The 21,989-nt window shown below is 43.6% G+C and overlaps 1 long non-coding RNA gene across 1 annotated transcript in view; it reads right to left on the reverse strand.

Moving 5' to 3' along the window:
• Positions 1-198: 198 nt before the first annotated feature.
• Positions 199-21,989, reverse strand: part of LOC147751145 (uncharacterized) — a 77,978-nt gene continuing 56,187 nt past the window's right edge. Inside the window, exons 3-4 of the long non-coding RNA XR_015299944.1 lie at positions 1,307-1,691; positions 199-532 (exon numbers count right to left, since the gene is read on the reverse strand). This is a non-coding gene — a long non-coding RNA (uncharacterized LOC147751145). The remainder of the gene's footprint in view (positions 533-1,306; positions 1,692-21,989) is intronic.

Raw genomic sequence — 21,989 nt, forward strand, 5'->3', positions numbered from 1 at the left:
TGTAGTTTTTAAGAATCAATCATGCAAACAAATAAAACATTTCATTTTCCAAAAACATTGTTATCAACAAATATCATCAATGAGACTACATTCATTTCACTGACAACATTTTTAGATTTTATTACATATTGAAAGGGAAGTGCAAACTAAAATTAACAACATGTTTGCATTTTTTTAAATCATAGAGGCACTGCAAGACCTAATTGAGCAGGATTTAAGGGATTTCCACAACCAAGAAGTTCAAGAAAAACAGTTGGAAAATGCTCCCAGTACTTCATCAGCCAATTCACAACCATGTGAAAGACAGAGAGTGCGACAACTGCTCCAGACAGATTCAGAAACGGAGCAGAATGTCAATGTTCCAGAAAGCCAGCCTCAAAGCACTCCTACAGTCACAAATTCAAGGATGAGTAGGCGAAGGAGACTTCAGCAGTTTACTCTGCGTCGAGGTACTGTGCGTGAAAGTGGTCAGGTTGGAGAGGGTCCCTTCACTGGCAATCTTGTTGAGGACAAAATATTAAAGGTACAGCGCCTGCAAGGCAAAGACATTAGGATTATTAAAGGAAAACTGGGACATATCAGCAAACAAATGGGTACATTAGGTACAAGTATGAATAAAATGATCAATGTAATGAAGTCAGGCCATGAAACATCTGCAATGAAGCTTGACCGTATTGCTAACTCTTTGGAGACCATGTGCACAATGATGCAGAAACATCAAAAAATCAGTGGTAAAAGGCAGGTTCGACTCCTGACCAACATGCAGGCCCATAACAGAGAAATGACTTGCCTTTCTAATTGTACACGTGCCCTCTGCAAGCAGACCCTTTCAACCCAGGTACTCCTGATGAAAACTTTTAAACATATTCAAAAAGGAGTGGGGTCTACCTTTGATCCATCAGTGAATTCACAGTCCAAGGCATCCCCAGAAAAGCAAACACCAATGGGGGAGAGTGTTACCGGCAGTGCTGAGAGTGGCACATCTGAGCATTGCTTGAGTGGCACACGGCGAAGTAATAGAAAGCAGAATGATGCCACTAATGGCAACATGCACACTGGCAAAAGTCAAGGGAAGGCATTAGGAGTGCGTGGGCATAAGAAATGACATTGTAATGCCTCTTTTGTAGTATTCATGATTTCAAAGTTTTTTGACATTCAATGCTTTTCAGTTGTACATGTCTGATTTAAAAGGCCTTAATTAAGTTTGGGATACAGTGAAAGTCCAAAAACTAAAGCTTTTCAGTTTCATTTATAATTAAAATTCACATTGCTTGCAACAAAATTACATTTTCAGAGTTCTTCTTACCTCATTTAAAAGTAATGCTGTGTGATCTCTGCCCTTCTCCTTCTCCCCTCTGCTGCTTCTGGACCATGTGCTCTTGCTTGTGGTTGTGGAGGCTGATTTAAATTTGGAAGTAAAACATCGTCCTCATCAAGTTCTATGCCTCTCTCAGTTGCAAGATTATGTAGCATTGCACATGCTGCTACTATTTTACAGCAAATTTCTGGTTGGTACTGCAATGCTCCTCCTGTTTTATGAAGTATTCTGAAACGTGATTTCATCACTCCAAAGGTCCGCTCTATGACATTCCTGGTTGATATGTGAGCCTGGTTGTAGTGCTGCTCTTTCCTTGTACTTGGGTTTAGGTATGGAGTTAAGATGTACGACCTCACAGCATAGGCACTATCTCCTGCAATGGAAAGCAATGTAAATGTAATGTAAGCAAAAATGTGTAACAATCAATTGTAAGTTTGTTGAGTGGAATGAAACATTTACCTATCAGGTATCCATCTCCAAATTCACCAGCAAGCAGTCTAGCATGAATGGCACTGTGTCTAAAAATAAAGGAGTCATGGGCACTTCCTGGGTAACTAGCAACTAGGTCTGTAATTATGGTTTTTGAATTACAGACAGCTTGAATATTAAGTGAATGGAAGTATTTCCTGTTGCGAAAAATATATTCATTTTCTGAGGGAGGACAGATGGGGACATGTGTGCCATCTACACAGCCAATAACATGCGGAAATTGAGCCATGTTGTAGAAATCCAGTTTGGTCTTCATTAAATCCTGTTGTGTGCTAGGGAATTTAATATGAAACCTTATTCTTTGTAACATGGCATTTAGAAAGGCATTAAAAAATCTGGAGAGTGAACTCTGGGACACACCACCAGCAATGGCTATTACCCCCTGAACTGACCCAGATGCAAGGAGGTGCAATGAACACAATACCTGCACATGGGTTGGTATTGCTTGTGTCCTGCGTGTTTGCCTCTGCAGAATTGGGTCAAATTAATGCTATCCTATTCGATATTTTTGTAGTCTATATTCTGTCCAGTTGATATTGTGTCCATTCTATATTTTTTAATCGATATTAATGGAAATCGATAATAAAAACTCGATATTTTGACTGTATACTGGTATTTTTCACTGATAGCCAAGCCATTACAGAGATTGACTCACAAAGATGTAGTTGATCCAATTGAATTGGATGAGGAAAGCATAAAGGCTTTTGTTGAGTTGCGAGATAGTCTTTGTCGAGCACCTGCATTGGGAATGCCAGATTATTGTAAAGATTTTGCATTGTTCTGTTGTGAGAAGGATGGATGTGCACTTTCAGTTTTGACACAAACACACGGAATGGCGCATCGTCCAGTGACATATTTCTCTGCTACTTAGGACTCAGTGGTTGCAGCACTGCCAGTTTGTTGAAAGCAGTGGTTGCTACTTGTGTGAGTCTGGAGCAGAGTCAATCAATTGTAATGGGACATCCAGTGAAAGTTTATGTGCCAGATTCTGTTGAGATTTTATTGACAAGGACGAGAACTCAGCATATGATGAGTAGACGTCTGACGAGATATGAGTGAGTGATCTTGGGAGCTGAGAATGTGACAATAGTAAGATGCATGACATTGAATCCAGTGATTTTGTTGCTGAGTCCAAGTTGTGAAGAAGTATAAGGTGAAGCAGATCATGATTGTTTGTATGTGACAGAGTTGTGTATGAAACCAAGGCCTGACATAAAAGATACACCATTAAAGAGAATCAGATTATGTGATGTTTGTTGATGGTTCCTGTCTGAGAGATGAAAATGGTGTATTGCGTGCTTCATATGCAGTATGCACAGTGGCTATGATTCTTGAAGCATCTTGTCTGAGAGGGAAAAAATCAGCCCAAATTTCTAAATTGGTCACTTTGACCAGGGCTTGTATAATTGGCAACATGCTAAAAATAACCATATATAAGGACACTCAATATCGTTTCAGGGTGGTGCACGATTTTGGACAATTGTGGATGCAGCGTGGATTTCTGAATTCTTCAGGATCCCCAATTACAAATAGTAAAAATGTAAAAGATTTGTTGAATGCATTACAATTGCCCAAAGAGATTGCAGTGGTCAAATGTCAACCAAATAAATCAGGAAATGATTATGTGACCAGTGGGAACAGATACGCGGACCAAGTGGCTCGTTTCTTTGCACAAAATTCAAATTCATTTAACAAAGGAAACAAGAAAAAAGAATACAAATTGTCACTTGATGTTTTCTTCTGTAGAAACATGGGATGAAGTTAGACAGTTGCAAGAAGAAGCAAGTGAAGAAGAGAAATAGATTTTGATTAAATCAGGTTGTAAAAGGAGACCTGAAGATGAAGTATGGGTGTATGTGGATGCTAGAACAGTAATGCTAGACTGTTTGTACCATGGAGTAACACATGTAGGGAGAGATGCAATGATTAGGCTTTGTAAACAGTCATAGTACAATCCTAAGTTCAGGGTCATTACAGAGAGTCTTTGCCAAAGATGTGTATTGTGCCAGCAGCAAAATCCAAGTAGAAAGGCAGTTGTCAGTTGGGGGCGGATTGAAAAAGCAGCAGGACCCTTAAACACAGTTGCAGGCTGATTTTATAGAGCTCCCTCCTTGTAATGGATTGAAATATGTGTTGGTTGTTGTCTGTCTATTTTCTCGTTGGATAGAAGCTTATCCAACAAAAAGAAATGATAGTTTAACAGTTGCTAAATTGCTTTAGAGAGAGATTATTCCTAGATTTGGATTTCTAGTCTCTTTAGAAACGGATAGAGGTACGCATTTTGATAATGAAATAATTTGGATGATTTGTGCAGCATTACAAATTGAGCAAAAGCTGCATTGTGCCTATCGACCTGAAGTCTCAGGTGTGGTTGAGCAAATGAATGGAACTATACAATCCAAACTATCTGAGGTGTGTGCATCCACAGCACTGAAATGGCCAGATGCTTTACCCCTGGTATTAATGAGTCTGGGAAGCATTCCTGATAAAAAGACTGGATTACCACCTCATGAAGTTATAATAGGAAGAGCAATGAGACAGCAAATTGTACCAGTAAATCAACTGATGAATATAACTGAAGATCTAGTACTTGATTATTGAAAAGTATTGGGTGATGTGGTGCATTCTGTGTCTCATCAGGTTGGAGAAGTGCGCATGCATGGTTTCTGAAGCACCGGTATGGCGAAGAAGAGGAGTAGGGCAGCCCAGGTCACCGCAGTAAAGAGGTAAGTGGTTTTACATTTATTTTTAATTCCTGTAAACGTACTTCTTAATAGGGGAGTGGAGGCGGCCGGCGTAGCGGAGCGGAGCCCAACAGGGTTTGTTTGCAACTCCGTGGACCTCCGCGTAGCCCAGCTATGCACACTACGCCCGGGGTTAGTGATATAAGAGCTAATCCAGTCCTCTATGTCAGAATTACATCCTTACAGTTGTCCCTCAAACCTTCAGACACCTTGGGGCACATTAGGATGGCGGGCGGGCTTTGCCCGCCCGCCACCCTAGCGGAAATCGGGACCGGCCGCCTAAAGGGCGGGGCTCCCGACATTGCCATTAGGATGCGCATGCCACAGTGGCGGGCGCATTCCTCAATTTAACATTGTGGCTGGTCAGTGCTCACTGCACCGCCCGCCACAATGTTAGGAAACAAAAGCATGCCTTTGCACAATCGAAGCAGCAGGCACTGCGCGGTGCCTGCCTCGTCGATTATGCAAAGGCAGGGGGGTACCACAGGTACCCCCCTGTGCCCCCGTGTGCCCCCCTTTGGCCTTCACTCTGGGGGCCCACAGGGGGCCCCTAGAGTGAACACAGCATGCCTTCCCGTGGCGGGAAAGGCATTGAAAAAAGCCCATGGTAATATTGCGGGCGGTGTCTAACAGACACCGCCTCCATGTTGCTCATTTTCCGCCCCGGCCGCAAGGCGACCGGGGTGGAAAACAGGCGGGTGGAATTTTGCACCACCACCTTCCCCTCCGCCATCCTAATATGGCGGGGGGATTTGGGCTTGCGATGTCGTGCGGTTTGCCTCCGCCAGGCTGGCGGTGGCCACCGCCAACCAGGCGGAGGCAAACCGCCCGACATCGTAATGGACCCCCTTGTTTTTGTTGGCAATCAGAATGTCTATGCCAATGTGCAGACCAGCTCCCCATCGTAACAATTTAAGTGTCACCTCAAGTGGTTAACATACTACTATATCAGCCTTGACACCCAGAGTCTCTTTGCAGGCATTTCAAACATATATACTCAATATATACTAAGCCTGGGCGTAGTGGGGCTACGCAGAGTGCCACAGAGTTGAAAACAAACTCCGCACACCTAGTGTAGCTCCGGTACGCGCCACCCGACACCCGCCTCCCACCCGCCCTATTAACGTGAGAAATGCGCGGGCACCCGCACATGCGCAATTTCCCAAAGAAGTCACGATGGAGGAAGAGGGCAGCCCAGGGATGCTGCAGATAAGGTAAGGAGTTTTCATAGTCTTTAAATCTTTTTTTACACTTACACATAATTGTTAATAGTGCAGGTGGGAGGCCAACTCTGCTCCGCTGCGAGTGTGCAGAGTTTTGCCTACTCCGTCTATTTCGCGGAGCGCGGAGAAGGCAAAACTCTGCACACTCCGTGGAAGGAGCTGAGTTCTCCACCCAAAGTTAATATATACCTCTATCACCCTTCAATTTGCCCTCAGAGGTTTACAGACAACCTCCTCATGCTGAAGGTACAACTGCTATCTTTGGTTCTCATTGTTATGTTATCAAGCTTATAAAGTGCATAGCTGCTAGAAAATGGAGCATCCCAGTGCTGGGATACTGTCTAGAAAAGCAATAACCTAAAAACGTAACAGGGTAAAAAAAAAGGTAAGGGGTTTAAGGTGTTTCTTAAAGAATCCTTCAGTTGGACATTTACATAGTTGGATAGGCAAGTTGTTCCACAGCTTGAAAGCATGATATCTGAAGGAATGTCTCTAGCTTTGCTAATTCTAGGCACTTCTGCCAATAGAGAGTGAGATGAATGAAGGAATGAAGGACTCTAGGAGTGCAGGATGTGAACAGGCAGAGAAAACAGGTCCTGTGTTTGTGAAAGCCCTGAATGCAAACACTAGGCCTTAAAATGGATCCGTTTACTGATTAGGAGCTAATGTAAGTCTTCTGGATGGGTTGTGACAGAGGCCTGTTTAGGGAGAGTCAAAAGAAGATGGCCAGCAGAATTTGTATCTTCTGGAGGCATTTGAGAAATGTCTGGAATATGCCAAGGGAAATTACATTGCTGTAGTCCAAGGGTGAGGCAGCTAAAGCCTGGACTATGGTTTTCTAGGACAATTTGGAAAGAACCCATGGAACTTTTCCTAGGCGTTCCGAGGATCAGCAAAGGCAATGTCTGGTCTGTGTAGGGACATGTGTAGTGCAGGGGTGGTTCCAAGGAGCTACGGTGGCAATGCAATGTCCTCCATTGAGTTGCATCGTGCCCTGACGATTCCGGGGGGCTGCTATGCAAAGCTTTGTGTTGGGGGTGCATCATGCAGTGGTTCCGATACAGAGTCTTAAGAGGCAATGTGTTGTGCTGCGCCAGTTCAGCTGTGACTACAGAGGGGCTGGCAGAGCAGCTTCAGGCCCACATCTAAGAGCTCAGGATTGGGGTGGCACCACTTGGAGGACAGGACTCAAAGCTGGCAGAGTCCAGGTGCTGGGTTGAGGGCTGTTGGAGCCTGTTCTGTCCCTGGGGGTCTGATCAGAAGACCAAGCAACTTGCCCTTAGAGCAGGCGCGGTTCGTCCATTGGGGCGTGGGGGCGTAGCCCCCCCTGCCCGACGCTGCCCGCAGCTCCCTCATGACAATCATGTCAATGAATCATCATGACGTCAGACCGCCGGGCGGGCATCATGTTGATTCATTGACATGATTGTACAGACGGCAACACAAGTACGCATGCGTGGGGACGGAGGGTGAATTTTTACCCGTGCCCACGCATGCGCACTTGTGTTTTGGCTGTGTTGCGCATGCCCATCAGGAGCCCTAATGGGCGTGCTGCGGGCGAGAGGGTACCTGTGCCCCTGGCGCCAGGATTGGCCAGGGGCGCTGTGAGCCTGTGACGTGTGTGGGACCAGCAGCAAGGTAAGAGTGTGTGTTTTTCGGTGTTCCAGTAAACTAGCTTGCACAAATGACTTGAGATAGTTCAGTGTGTTAAAGCATCTGCTGCAGAAATGTGTGCGTCTATTCCAGGTCACCCGTTTATTTCACGGCATGGGGTTTGGGAAATGTAAAAATTCTCAGAATTTCTTTTTTGATAGTTGCAACAACAGCCTTCAACAGATTTCATTTTATAAACATTTTCCAGAAAATGAGTTAACAGCTGTCACCACAAATATAATGTACTCTTTGAACTAAGGTTATAAAATTTCAAAATGTTAACAAACGGTAAAGGCGGAATAGCATGATATATGCATTTATTATTGCATGCATCTTGTTGTATGTTTGTATGTGAATTTGTATAGTACATACCTAGGGCTTACAGGATGGCAAATACATGGGCGGTAGAAGGTTTCCAGCATAAAAAGGTAGGGGTGATGTAATATGTAAACTCTATCTAAGAACAAGGGTGGTTAGGCCCTGTGGGAAAGAGGGTAGGTAGGGCCAATATAATGAAAAAACAGGGGAATTTTTACCTAGGCCTCTGCAAATGATTTGAACACTGAATGTTTATTAGGATAAACGCAACTTTATTTGTTTACCCAGACAATTAATTTTGTCATTGGTTTTTTATGATTTGTCTTGTCTTTTTGTGAACAGAAAATGAAGATTGCCATCAACCTCACATATAGCCATATGTGAATTACATTACATTGTGTGAGTATTTACAAAAATTGAAACACAAAATATGTGAGAAAAATGTGAGAAAACATTTACATTACAGAGTGCTCAACATTATACACACACATGGACAATGAATTAACCGAAACAATTCTTTTAGCAGTACTAAGGCTCAAGGGTGAACGTTATTCACATAAGACCCCTGGCCAATCGCGCTGACCAAATCGATAAAGCTAAGCAATTCAAATACAACAATAGTTCCAAATTCGAATCTCAAGTGTACAATAAATGTCCAAAATTAGAAAGCCGACGCGTTTCGAATCCTGTTAGCTGATTCACAGGAATCTCATCAGGGCAGTATAATTCTAGTCCATGGGCACTATTTCTAAAACAGAAAGGGGAAAGTGCGTTTTAATCAAAAATGAATAGTCCTCAAGCCATTTATTATGTTGAATAACATGGCGGGAGGCGGCATACCTTGTGCACGAATTATCCAAAATTGCGTTAAGTATTGAAGCGGTAGAGACCCCAAACTGATTGGCATAACTTAAACCCCACAGATAAACATCCCGGACAACGACAGGTATAATTTGGATTAGGCAGCGTGCCGCCGGACTGAGAAATTTTAAGGTAACACAGCCCCCTGTGCTCATTACTAGCATAGATGCTTTGCTTTCTGAACGTGCCGTTTTGACCAATCTTCCGCTCTGTTTCAGCGCGGACCCACAGCATATGACATCGTCTTCAATGAGTTTAAAGCAATTTTGGATGGATGCTTCCATGGGTGGATGGGTGGATGGATGGATGGGTGGGTGCATGAATGAATGATGGATGGATGCAGGATGGGTGGGTGGATGCATGAATGATGTATGGATGGATGCATGCATGATGGGTGGATGCATGATGGATGGATGGGTGGATGGATGGATGGGTGGGTGCATGAATGAATGATGTATGGATGCAGGATGGTTAGGTGGATGGATGGGTGGATGCATGAATGATGTATGGATGCAATCATGCATGATGGGCGGGTGCATGATGGATGGATGGGTGGATGCATGAATGAATGATGTATGCAGGGTGGGTGGGTGGATGGATGTGTGGATGGGTGGATGCATGCATGATGGGTGGATGCATGATGGAAGGATGGGTGGATGGGTGGGTGCATGAATGAATGATGTATGGATGCAGGATGGGTGGGTGGATGTATGGGTGGATGTATGAATGATGTATGGATGCATGCATGCATGATGGGTGGATGCATGATGGATGGATGGGTGGATGCATGAATGAATGATGTATGGATGCAGGGTGGGTGGGTGGATAGATGGGTGGATGCATGAATGATGTATGGATGGATGCAAGGTGGTTCGGGCTCGCTCGCTGCGGTGCAATATGCAAATTAGTTTACGCCCACCACTTTCAAATGTCACCAGCCGCCCCTGCCTTAGAGTCACTCTAGTGGTTTTGGGTTCTGTGCCCACTTTGAAGTAGGAGAAGGTTCTGGAGGTTTCCATCCCCTGAGGTGTCAGGTATACCCTTCTTCCTTACCCTGGTCCCAGCTTACCTGGGAACACACAAACAACTTGTGATGAACCCTTTGTGAGTGTGTTCAGGCAGAGCCTTTGTGATGTGCAAGTGTGTTGGTGACAGCTCCTCTCCCTCGTTACGTCAGAGTGACCTATCCTGCCACCACCCAACCTTTCTATGTCGTACTGTCTGGGAGCAAAACACATAGCCTGTGAAGCTCCAATAGTCTTGTGATAGATTTGAATGGTAACTATGTAATTTATTTTACATTGCCTGTCATAGTTTTTTCCCTATAAGTATTCTAGGGCCTTGCACATTTTCCTCAAGGTAAGTAAATTTACAGTTGAACCAGGGAGCTGAGGGTTTGGATCGCAGGATAGTAACATTTGTAACTGAAATAATGTTATCTAACATAGATGTAATCCAAGTATTGAGTGCTAGGTCAGCCTCAACTATATTAAAAGGCTGGCTGGGTTTAGAAATATCAAGATTGTTAGAACAATATCTGATGAGACTTTACTCCATCATCTGAAGGTCAAAGATGCGGAAGGTGCGTAGGAATAATTTGCTGAGAGGACTGTGAATCGAATCACAAAATGGTCCAACAAGGCTAGAAGAGGGTATCACTGTGTAGAATATCAAGGTTAGTGAAAACATTGTCTAGTGTGCGACCACAGATTGCATTGGAGTAATGATGATATGTTGTGCTAATTCAATTCTAGGCATGTCTTTAAAGAAAAATATCACAGGGTTTAATATTTATTTATTTATTTATTTAGAAGGTTTTATAGAGCGCGAACAAGATCCTTGCGGATATCAGAGCGCTTTACAATGAACAGAGTTGATTATACCAAATGAATAGGAAGACAATATAGAGAACAAGCATGGGATAAATAAAATAAAACACACAAAAAAGTCGTAAAATACCAAAGCATGGGATCATAGTTGTTCCAAGCACAAAAGCAACGAGTCTCGGATGAGTCTTGAGATCACTGAGGCTCCAACAATGACATAGGGTCTGGAAAAAAAATTCAGAGCACTTTCATTATCTTACCCTTTGGCTTTGATGAACGCATTTCACTGGCCACTAGGGCGAACATACCAAAAACAACAAGATGATGGACTGAGTGCTGAAACGGTTCAACAACTCACCCCTTGTCATGGTTTAAACCCAGATCTGTGACTGGGGGTGAGTGTTTGAAGTTTCAACACTCTGTCCATCATTTTATTTTGTGAGTGATGTTGCTATGTGGGCCCTAAGTGGCTACAGGTATGCCCAGATTTCCCTTGCTCGCTGTGCCACTGGATTCAAGCTAGACTGGCGCTATGAAAGTTCAAGGTAAAGTCATCTAGTACACTGAATGTAGAAAACGTCAATGTCCAGCGAGTGAAGACCTCTAGAGCTGCAGTGGTGAAATTAAGTGCCGATTCCAGGGGGTTGGTACACCAAAGTACTTGAAAAGGTGAAATTATTGAAGAGTTTTAGAGTTAAAATTAGGGATTCACTATCTAGGTTTTTAAGCTCTGAGATTGAACAAATGATGTCTGGTTTAGAAAGAATAGCTAGTCCGCCACCTCTAAAAGTCTTATGTTCTTGCCTTAGGATGGAGTAACCCATGGAAAGGGCTTGAGAGATATTGGGAAAATATGTTTTATTTAACCAAGTTTCTGCTCTATGCCGCAGGATGGTGGTCTATAACAAAGTTAAAAATGTCAAGGATATGTTTGGACAATGACCTGCAATCAATACAGAAAATCGTACACATAATTATACCTGGTAAGATGGGGGTAGCTGTGTCAGGTTGTCAGGCGTTCAGGATGAAATTGTAGTGTATGCATTTGAACACTCCTTTAGAGATATCTCATGAGTGTTGACAAGGAGAGCCTATGGCTGTTTGCCAAGTGAGATAATTGGGCGAGTATGTCCTGGAAACAAATTTTAATTAACCAGGGGTGCTGAACCCTGGTGCCATTCGTGTGTGGATGGGCTCAGACGGGCTTGCCTTTGATGCACACTATGCTGATTCAAATAGCCTGCCACATTAGGGAGCGTAGCTATGAGGGTACCACAATAGCGTCTAAAAAAACGGTTCTCCACCAGTGGAAAGCACTGGTTAAATAAAGGATAAGGAAAATCAGAATGTCTATGATGCTTACACAGCTGTCAATCACAACCCTGTGTTACTCAGAGTCCCTCTGTGTGTCACCTGAGCGTAACTATCAGTAGTATCTATGAACCCTTTTCTGCTCACCAGAGTCTTCTAGTGATCCTAAACTCCCCTTTGTTGATTGCCATAGTTCTTTGACCACCTAGGTTAGCCATTAACAATTTATTCTGACTCCAGCGCTGTCAATGTCTCAAACGCTGTCTGTCACCCTTCACAGACTGCAAACCTTTTAATCAATCTAGCGTTAGACCCCTCTGCCAATTTTCAAACCTGCAGATCCACGCTGAGACCACTGTACCAGAATTTGACACAACTCTATCCTGGTCCTACTTTTCTGGTTTCACTAGCCCCTTGGTTTACCTGCTTCTAGTCCTTCTGCTCCTGGCTCCCCTAGACCATGCATTCTGGCCTTCTTAGTTCTGGCACTCCTTTATCTGGTCTTACTGGATCTAGTATTCTGATGCTTGTCCCACTGGCCTTGGTTTCTACAGCCATCCTCGTCGCCCAGACCTCCTGACCCATCTGAGTCCTACCAGTTCTTGTCCATCTGACCCTGGTCACCACTGTTATGTTAAATATTATGTTATGTTAAAAATAATTTGTTAAGCGCACTGCCACCGGTTAATTTCCTGGTGCTAATGAAAGACAAAGAACGTGACCTGAGGTTTAATGCGTGCTGGGATTATTGATATGCTTTACTGAAGAGCCAGGTCTTTAATGCTTTCCTGAATGACATGAGATCGGACAAGTCCGGATTTCAAGGGGGAAGGTATTCCACAGGTGAGGAGCCAGAATAGCAAATCTGCAGCCCCCAGAACGCTTGTGTTTGAAGGAAGGTGTCTGGAGAAGGGCCAGGTGGGCTGAATGCAGATTGCGAAAAGGAATATGCTTCATGACGAGTTTATCAATGAATTTAGGGCTTTTACAATGGAGGGATTTCAAAATCATGCAGCCTGTTTTGAAGGAACAATGTTGGGCCATGGGGAGCCAGTGAAGTTTCCTAAGCAATGGGGTGGCTGATTGCCATCTAGGTTGGGCCAGAATCAATCTGGCAGCGTAGTTCTGCACCATCTGAAGGCGCTTCAGCAGGTAGAGGGGTAGGCCTAGGTAGATAGAATTTGCGTAATCCAGGTGGGAAAGCACAGTGACGATCAGCACCTGGATAATGGCCTCCGAGATAAAAAAGCGCCGACCTTCCGGATTTTCCTAAGCTGGAAAAAACACTTGGAGACCACCTGACCTACTTGTATTTTCAGTGAAAGATCACTATTCAAGGTGACTCCAAGTGTCTTTGCTGAGGAGAAAGGGGTTGGAGCTTGGCCCATATCTGATGGCCAGAAGTGCGGGCCCCAGTGTTTGGCACTGTCTCCTGTGAGCACTAGCTCGGCTTTTCCCGGGTTTAGATTTAAATGATTTTGGTCCATCCACACTTGGATGAACCTCATAGTGGACTGAAAGTGGGAGATGGAAGTTTCAGAGTTGTCAATAGTAAAAAGCATTTGCAGGTCATCTGCGTAATTGAACACCATCACCTGTTTATCTCTCAGGGCCTGGATTAGTGGGAGGATATAGAGGTTAAACAGGTGGGGTGACAGGGAGGAACCCTGTGGTACTCCGCATGTGATGGTCTGTTTTATACCAGCCAGATCTCCAAGGCGAACTGCCTGGAATCGGTTCTCTAGGAAGGACTTCAGCCAGCTGGCTGCTGCGCCCCGAATGCCAGCCTGGGTGACACGGTCGATCAGGATGTTATGGTCACTGTCATGGTCCTCGTAATACTGAGTCGGTCTTCCTTGTCCCTGTCAACTGGACCTGATCTTTCTAGTTTTAATTTTTCAAGCCACCCTGGTCCATGTAGTACTTGTCATTCTGGTTTAGGGTTCTACCAAATCTGACCTTCATGGACATTCTGATCCTGCCCTCACTGAGCTTGAACTTCCTCATCCTTTCTACTCCTCTTTGCCTTGTTGATCTAGGGCCTCCTGGTCCTTCCTGGTCGTGAAACAACAATCCAGGTGATTCTGCTTCTGGCCCCCTGGTCCTTCCTTATCTGACCTCTATGATCCTAGTCCTTCTGTTCCTAGAAACTCACTGCTGGTACTGGTCCTCCTTGGTCTGTCCACCCGGTTCTGCTACTTATGGCCCTGGCCCTCCTCATACCTTTGGTTCTGGTCGGTGCTCTTGGGCCCGCCAAGCCCCCACCGTCTTGCTGATCTAGGGCATTTTGTTCCTCCTACTTCTGCCCCTTTTGTTCCTTTGGGTCCTAGCCCCCTGGGTCCTGATTCACCTGTTCCACATTCTCCTGATTCTTCTCAACCTGGTGGGGGTACTCCTGTTCCTCAATGCCTGTTTGTTTCTGGTCACCCTGGATTTAATGGATTAGGTTTCCATTGTCCTGGTTGTTCTTATCCTGGTCCTCATGGCTCTGATCAACCTAGAACTGCTGGTCATCATCGTCCTCTTGAAGGTCTTCCTCCTTCCTTTCCCTGGTCCCCTCCATAATGACTTTAGTCGGATGCAGCCTCTTGGCTGTCACTCACATTTTTTTTAACTTCCAGATTTCTTTTGCTGAGACAACACTGTCATGGACAGAGAGAAAGGTTGCTTAGAGACAGGACCCAGCCCATTAAAAAGACTAGTTAGCCGTGGTATGTCGCACGGAAGGGGGAGGGAAAGCAGATGCATGAAGTCAGGGTACCTTTGACCGGGCATGCCATCCTGCTCCCAGCAGTCAGGCGGACCTGTGGAGGCCAGCAATGAAGTGTTGGGGAATGGAAAGCTGCCATCTTGGGTGAGAGGAGTGGGGCTAACGAGCTGCAGTGGTCGCAGGAAGAGGAGCATGCGATTGAGTGGAAAAGGGGTGAGTGTATGGGTGTGAGACAAGATTGGTGGCGGCCCAAACTGAAGGACAGTTGGTATAGGGATAGTACCTCCTTTGATAGTACCTCCTTTCCTATCAGTGCTCTGAGCTGTTCACTAGTCATCCCAGGGACATAACATGAGAATAGTGGGAGGGAGTCTGACGCGGACAGATGCCGGCCTTGGGTTCACACTCTCAATCAAGCAGGCTCCTCCTTCCGTTACTACACAGTCTTGGAATCATCTAGGAAATGTAAAAACCCTGCTCTGCCTTGCAGGCTGTAAATAAGTTGCTTATAGGTTACAATTTTGTACATTCACATCCGCCATTCAGTGTAGTTTGGTAGCTAAGGTGCTTGCCACTGACGCACAATGCAAGTTTTCACAGTGGTGAGTGCAGCGGATAGCAGGTGTCTTGCGGGATTGGTCACCACCGCCAAGTTGTCTGCATTGTACAGAATGACCAGTTTCCCAGACAGGGGGGATGCTGCTGCTAAGAGAGCCCAGTAGTCCCCTAGAGCAGTGCATATGATATTGGGCTTGCTAAAGTCTGAGTGACTATATTGCCAGTAGTCAGCATAGTGTAAGAGGCCTGCCCTATTAAGTTTCTTAGGGATCCTGTACCAGATTTGTATTGTCTTGTAGAAGGTAAGTTTCATTCTTGTTTCTCAAACCCTTCTGTCCAGGTCTCCAATTACTTCTTTCCTGTCATCATCTGTTTAATCTGTTTGCAGTAGTCCCTGCACTTGGGTGCATAAATGCGCCAGCAGAGGGCTAGGTGGTGCACTACCAGACTGCAGAAATCAGAGACCACTCCGTTAAAGATACCCCCTAATTTTTAAGTATTGCAGCATGGGGGAGTCTGGGGTGTCCCATGGTTGTGCACACAATGTATTGTAGAGGACATTTTTCAGTTGCAAGGAACACCATTCTTGTGTCTGAGGTAGGTGGAATTAATCCTGTAGTGTATTGAAAGGCTTCAGTGTCCCCTCTGATAGGAGCTGGTTGATTGTTAGTATCAATTTAAACAGCCACACCTCACAGACTATGGGTCACTTCCCTAAGAGTATACTGGCGCTGTTCCAAACTGGGGCTATATTGTGTGTGCCAGCTTCGATCTGGAGCAGTTTGTGGGATTACAGCCAAGTCGGATTTATTGAAACTACCATTGGATTTTGCATGCGGAGCAGGGTCGGTCTCCAACAGTATACCAGTTGAAGGACAGAACCACCATACAGCATTTGTCCCTCAATAGTAACCCAAAGGGGGAGTCTCTGTAGTTCGTCAAGAAGTAAATCAGTTGCGATAGGTGGAGGGACATGGCGTAGTGTTGTACGATTGGGAGACTCAACCCGTGGCATTGTCTATGGGTGAGCATCCTGGACATCCTCAGTCTAGGTTTCCAGAGTAATCATCTAAAATGCTTGATCCCTTTGTCGATGTCCCTCATGACCATCGATTTGACTTTAAGCTGCAATATGCCAGCATGTAGGTGAATCTAGGGACTAGAACCATCTTAACCACCTGTCCTCTGCATCACAAGGACAGATTCAGCTGTGACCATTTGCCATAGTCTGCCTCAGTTTTGGCTGCAAGTGATTTGATATTGTCTGATTACATTCTGTCTAAGATCCTGTTAATGTAAATCTCCCGATATTTCAGGCATTCCAGTTGCCATTGGAACCTCTAGCTTGCAACGGTAGCCCTCATCGTAAACTGGGATAATGGTAACCCCTAAGTCTCATTCCAGTTATTTTTGTAACACGAGATTGTCAGAGAAGTGTGCAACAAGGAAATCAATTGGGGGAACATGGTGGCCAGGTTCATCATAGTGAGTAAGATGTCGGCCGTGCAAAGAGAAATTTGTGAGGGCCTTGCCAGGGTGGGAATACCTGCTATATGTGTGTTTTGTTGGATGACGGCTACACTTGCCTCCAACGCTAGCATCAGGGGTGAGAGAGGGCAAACATGGTGTGTACCCCACATCAACAAAAAGGAGTCCGACAGGAACCTGCTACTGTTGACCTGCACCGATAGGGCATTATATAGTCATTTAGCTTTTGCTGTAAATGTCTAATCCAGGTCACATCTAGGCAGAATGAGAAACATGCATGCCCTTTCTATCCTATCGACGCCTATAGAGAGTGTCACATGAGATAACCATAGTATGTGTACCAGGGTGCGCAGATGATTGCAGGATGTCCTGCCAGGCAAATCTAACATGTGAGCTATGTATAATAGTGGCGATAACTTTTTTGAGGCATGTGGCCCATACCTCCGCCAGGATCTTTGCATCCATGTTAAGCAGGGAGATTGGGCAATAACTGCTACAAAGAAGAAGGTCTTTCCCTGCTTTGGGCAGGACTGTAATCAGAGCTCTGTTGAAGAGAGGAGCGAGATGTCCCACCTCTTCATAGGCGTCATATAGAGGGTTTATATGTTCACTTCTCATCCATTTATAAAATTGTACCAGAAAGCCATCTTCTCCTGTTGTAAAATCCAAATGGATTTTCCCGATTCATGCCCTTATATAGGTGCAATTCACGTTGCCCTTATATAGGCATAGAAATCAAGCCCTTATTTAGGCATAGCCCATGCAACCCAAATACAGGCATGTCTACTTCCATCCATTTACCAAACGTCACAACGATTTCTTGGAAAACCAGCTTCAGCCATTAGGCACTTCCCCTTGCTTGAATATTGATTTCTCCAAGAACTCAGTTAGTTTTACAATGAACAACTATTACTTAGGGGTTCATTCATGACGTTCATAAGCCTGACTTTACGTCAAACATGGCATTCCTAAACACCTTCAAGGTATAAATATGCCTTCACTTGCTATAGCAAAGCACTGTGGTTCGGAGCATTTCGATGACCTACTTGCCTGATGCAGCTCGCTACATCAAGTGCCGAAGTAAGCCGACTCTCCAGTTGACACACTGATCAGGAAGCTGCCCTCTCCTGCCGAGACTCCAGCTCCAGTGTTTCTAACTCCCCTTGCGGGTTGTTGGGAAATCAAGTCCTGAGACGGAGATACCAGATCTCCTTCATTCTAAGGTATGGAGCTGATAAGAACCTAGAGAAACCTTTGGTAGATTCTTGGCAAAAACTAAACCTGTGCTAAAGACCATACTTACTTCTTCCCTCGCACTAGACCTAGGTTAGGTACATTGAGGTAGGCGTATTTTATAAGCACCAGTTGAGTAATTTAGTCTATGTTATTTATGTATGTATTTTTATATGGCTTAGAAACCATACAATGCTATTACGGTATTATTTCATAATACTATTCTCACTGTACGCATTATACTTTGCATTCTATCAAACGATTGTAGCAGTTCACCTCTCTTGCATGAGAAAGAAGACTGTTCAATAAACCTTTTATTGAAAACGCCATCTCTCTATTTCTCTGTAACTCTGCACAAAAGAAGCATCCACGATTGACTGAGTGAAATACTTACCTATTATTTACGACTCTGAAGATATTTTCCATTCCTAGGGAAACAAAGTTTTCATGTTTATGCGGTTTTCAGAAACTAATACCTTCTTGTGAATTTGAGAAAGTTTCTACTGACCTCTGAGCTAGCTGGCACTCACAATTAAGTTTAGTATATTTGAGAGGGAACTACTGACCTAAGTCCTACGTCATATCTATTGGATATATTATTTCAATGCGCAGAGCCTATTGGGAATATAGGAACTACACTAAATGGCACCCAACGTTTGGTAAGGCACTAGTTTAACGCTAGATACTAAGGTAACTCAGTTGTGCTTTTCTCAGAGACCCCTTTTTCCGTAATACTCCAATAGACTTCTGGAGTGGGTAAAGGGATTATATCCGCCATAGCTGAGTAGGACGAAAATCCTATGTATTAGATTTTTGGTTTGTTCAACGTTGAAGGATATAGTGTTCAAAATATTGTGCACCTTATCTTTGTTTCCGTGAAACTTGCTTTGCAAACTTTCAGTCAACAAAAATGTTGAATAACGGCAACAACACCGAGAACAGTGGAGCTGCGGCTGATACAGCCGATGCAGCTCTTAACATTTCAGGTTTCCAAGAAACCGACGAGGATACTATAAGCATTCCTCTAAATTTAAGGAAAACCATCACTATAAAACTTATAGAAAATTGCTATCAGCAAGAGGTGGTAGTGCAGTTTTTGTGTAAGAGGCACATGAATATCATCAGACAGAGGTATTCTATTCATGAATAATCTTCCCTGAAGCAGATCCAATAACAGATGTGTTTCACTTCTACAAAGAAGATGAACCACCAACGGAATACATTCCTTTTGAGGATATTGAAATTCCATTAACTTACCAAGAGCATGCAATCTGATTTAAAGGTGCATAAAACATGTAAATCACATTACCAGGCTCGGCCCACTAGGTAGACCAGAAGCAACATGGTCGGTGTTAGCAGCTATACTCCACATCCTGAAATTAATGAAATGACAGATGTGGAACTACGAGCTCAACTCAAAGAGCTAATCAAAATCTATAGACAATTGGTTCAATATGTCATGCGGACTCTTACAGTCCAACCAGCAATATTGATTCCACAGCATCCCCCCCACCAGGGCAACACAAATAAAATTACACCACAGTCTCTACATTCGGTCGTTGGTAAATTACCTGCAAAATGGGAACAAATTCCATTCTGCATAGCTCAAAAAACTATTCAAATCGAGACATTATTTCCAAATACTACCCCTCATAAGAAACACAGAATTTTAACAATATGTTTACCAATGGGGATTGCACCACATCTGGAGGACTGCAACACTTGGGTTACAGTCTTTGCTGCAATTTACACTAAAACACATGGTGTTCTGTCTATGGCGGTAATACCAGACGTCCTGAAACAAATTTAAAATGAATACGGGGCAGAGCCTGCTTTAAATCTAGGTATGAAATTACTGAAAGATTTCAAACAGGTCCCAACAATAATATTAGCTAAAATTAAAGGTGAAGCAGCATCCGTGGCGATCCGCCAAAAGTTAAGGGAATTTGATGTAACTGAGCATCCACAAGAACTGGCCAGAATAATTGAAAAATCATATGAAGAATTAGGCAGAGACAATCTGGGTGGGAAACCATTTAAACCCCAACTGTCAAAAAGTCCTGAAAAGGTTTTTACTAAAAACACTCCTACTCCTATTAAGAAGAAGTGGGAAAACACTAAATAAACTTCTAAAGAGAAGCGCTCTCAATCCCGAGGTAGGTCTCCTCAAAAGGAGCCCTCTGAAAGGAGGTACAACCTGAGGAATAGGGATAATTTGAGAAAACCTGATAGATAACAAGACACTGATACATGTTCCTCTCGTACCTTTTAAATTTTGTCACAGAAATCCGAAAGAAGAGGATGATCAGAAAACAAGGAAGAACGCGTGAAGTCAAAAGACGATCAACACGTTAAAAAAAGCAGGAAACTTCAATTCACCAAAAAGAAATTAGCACGTCTAAAAATCAGACATGCTGAGGATCTTGAGGACACAACTCAAGAACGGGGACTGGGCTCAGACAATGTTGGACAGCGCAGCAGAAGTCACCATAGCTCGCAAGAACTTGAAGGATTATCTGGAGACAGTGGACTTGAATAAATTCATTCAAGTTGAAACTGCAGATACCAGGGTTAGTTGTCCACATAAGTTATATGAAATAACACTCTGGAAGGAGGGGGACATACCCAGAAAAGTGAGAACACTTTTTTGGGAGCGACTCTCTAAGGGTTATGACATTCTTCTAGCTGAACAAACTCGCCACCATAATTTATCAGGGTGTGCCGGCACATAGCGAAGAAACCATTATGCCAACCTTCTCCAACCATATTCCAATTCATTTAAAATATAATTATGCCAGGAAATGGGCAGTGGACCAAGCTCCTGAATTATATAAAAATCATGTAGGCTATAAAATCCAGTTAACAAATCAATCACCTGCACAAAGGCAGTACCCAGTTAAGCAAGAAGCTAAAAAACAGTTCAGGGAGATATTAGATCAACTTGAATACCAAGAGGTGATTGAAACATGCACCTCATCAATCAACAATCCTTTGTTTCCTGTCTCCAAACCAGACAATACGTATCGTCTAGTATTGGATTACAGACATCTAAACTATTTGTTGCAAAACCTTTGCAATACAAAATGCACACAGTGCAGCATTAATGAATAACATTGTGTGTAAAAAGTATAAAACCACATTAGATATTTCTAATGGTTTCTTCTGTCAAAACATTGCAACAGAAAGTAGGTATTTGACGGCTTTCTCAATTATGGGGACACAGCGTCAATTCTGTTGTCTCCCTCAGGGATTCAAGAATAGTCCAGGATTATTTTCAGCGAGAGTAACATAGTTACTACAACCATATGATGACGAAGCCTTATCATATGTCAGATGATGACTTGGATAGGCACTTGAATAGGGTGAATACAATTATATTGAGATTCGCCTCAGAAGGGTACAAATTCAAATTTAAAAAATCTAGAATTGCACATTTAAACGTCCTCTTTCTTTCTTTTCTTTTTTAGAAAAGTATGCGCTGCTTTAACCTCCAAAAACACTGAAAAACTTACAGTCAATTCTAGGTTTCCTGAACTTCAGAAGAACATACATGCTAAACTACGCAGAAAGGGTTAAACCTCTCTACGAATTAATCAAACCTGATTTCAAAACAGTAAATTGGACACAAAAACACACCGAAATTTTGCGTTCATTGCGAACAGACTTGTTAGCAACAAAACATTTGCAAACACGTGTAAACGTATGCAACTTAGTGATCCGAATCATTCCAGAACAATGCGGATTCACATACTTAACTTTTAACGAAGGTGAAAAAGTACCAATAGCTTACAAATCACACTTGTACACACAAGCAGAAATTAAGTTCACTTCAACAGAAAAAATTCTGTCAGCAGTTCAAACTGCAGTAGCAAAAGAGAAAGCCCTTGCACAGGGTAAGCGCATTATAGTCGTTTCACCTGCACCTGCCTTAGAGGCAGTGACGAAAGCGAGCATTCCAAATGCTAAAGCTTTACATCCGAGATGGATACAATGGGTGAATTCTCTTGCTGCAACAGACGTTGAATACGTTTTTGACCCTTATTTGAAGACACAAGCATTTCTACAATACGAACAAGAATTTCCTCTGCCTACTGAAATTCTGCCTCTAGAACAGTATGGCGTGCGCGATCATTAAAGGTCGTTGGCGCGTTGGCAAATTCAGACCAATGGTCACTAACACACAATTTCTAGCAGATTGTACAGCTCAGCGAGCTGAACTACAAGCTTTCAAGATGGAGCTTGAGAATACGGACCACG

The sequence above is a fragment of the Lissotriton vulgaris genome, chromosome 1_1 (genome assembly GCF_964263255.1).
Source record: "Lissotriton vulgaris chromosome 1_1, aLisVul1.2, whole genome shotgun sequence".
Lineage (NCBI taxonomy): Eukaryota > Metazoa > Chordata > Amphibia > Caudata > Salamandridae > Lissotriton > Lissotriton vulgaris.